Source organism: Panicum virgatum, chromosome 1K (assembly GCF_016808335.1).
Source record: "Panicum virgatum strain AP13 chromosome 1K, P.virgatum_v5, whole genome shotgun sequence".
Taxonomy (NCBI): Eukaryota; Viridiplantae; Streptophyta; class Magnoliopsida; order Poales; family Poaceae; genus Panicum; species Panicum virgatum.
This window is the reverse complement of record NC_053136.1, coordinates 18,452,327-18,453,771: the sequence shown is the minus strand read 5'-3', so window position 1 is coordinate 18,453,771 and position 1,445 is coordinate 18,452,327. Positions and strand designations below refer to the sequence as shown.

Sequence of the window (1,445 nt, the reverse complement as noted above, 5' to 3'; positions counted from 1 at the left end):
TTGTTCTTTCTTTCTTTCTATCTTCCTTCCTCCTTGAAGTGTTGGTTGTGTGCTTGTGTTGCATTACCCTGATTTACCTTCTTTATCACGACTTACCACTGTCAGAGTTATGCCTATTGCTTAATGTACAATGTCATGATTATTACTAAGTTCAATACCTTTGCCCCTTCCATCCTTTGGGAAAATATAAATTACGATACCCTTGCTCTCCGGGTGAAATGCTACAGCGGTATATCCGTACGCTTGCGGACCATTCTGTAATCGTAAAGTTATACCACGAGAGTGGCAGTTCCTGATGCCATTATTAGGGGAATTAACACGCTCCTAGTAGTGACGCTAGGAAATGTCATCGTGCATTTCTTACGTCGTTGCTAAAGATGGGCCTAACAACCCCGTTCCTAGTGATTGTGTTAACAAACGCCAACAAGCATTTCTGGCGGCGTTGCCGGGGATGGCATGTGAACAAAGTTATTGAAGTAGTATTAATCTAGGCTTCGTAATTAAGATATAGTCACTGCTTTTTTAGGCTAATGTCACTTTATGTCTTCTTTTATCTTTGTATTGAAAGAAGACAGGGGTAGTGTATGACTGGTTTCTCTCTGCCAGAAAACTACACAGAAAATCTAGAGAAGCTCGTGAGAAGGACACGACCTCGCATCGTCCCTCCTCCGGCTGTTCTCTCAGCACAGGAATCCATTTCTGAGGCACCAGTTGTTCTTGAGGCTATGGCTGAGAAGACTCTCTGTGACTTCTCCGTCCCCTCCACCGCCTATGTGCAACTAGACCCAATGTCAATGTCGGAGATGTAAATTTTGAGCTCAAGTCCAGCCTCATCAACATGGTGCAGGTTAGCCCATTATTTGTAAGCCAAATGAGGACGCCAACGCACATCTACATAACTTTCTGGAGCTCTGCGACACCATAGTGATACGGGGTGTCGCCGCCAATGTCATCAAGCTTCATTTGTTTCCCTTTTCAGTGCTAGGGAAGGCGAAATAGTGCTTCTACAAGGAAAAAGACATCGACACCTGGGACAAATGCTCTAAGGCATTCCTCGCAAAGTTCTTTCCGCTGGGCAAAACAAATGCCCTACGCGGGAAGATTTCAAGTTTCTAGCAGACAGGGATGGAATCCATCCTAGAAGCTTGGGAAAGGCTGCAGGAGTACATCCTGGCCTATCCCCATCATGGAATGGACAAATGGCTCGTCCTACAAAGCTTCTACAGTGGGCTGACGATGACATCAAGAGCCCATATTGATGCTGCTACTGGAGGAGCCTTTCTCGACCTGACCATCACAAAAGCAAAAGAATTGGTCGAGAAAATGGTCTCCAACCAGGGGTGGAGCGAAGAACGACTCCAACCCCGAACGAAGGGCATGCATACCGTCAAAGAAATGGATATGATTGCCGCCAAACTGGACCTCCTACTGAAGCACCTCAATGA

General features: G+C 45.9%; 1 non-coding gene across 1 annotated transcript; it reads right to left on the bottom strand.

The window, feature by feature from the left end:
* Window positions 1–1,086: 1,086 nt before the first annotated feature.
* LOC120658596 lies at window positions 1,087–1,193 on the bottom strand. The gene has a single exon (XR_005668742.1). It is a non-coding gene; the product is annotated as a small nucleolar RNA R71 (small nucleolar RNA).
* Between the last annotated feature and the right edge of the window lie 252 nt (window positions 1,194–1,445).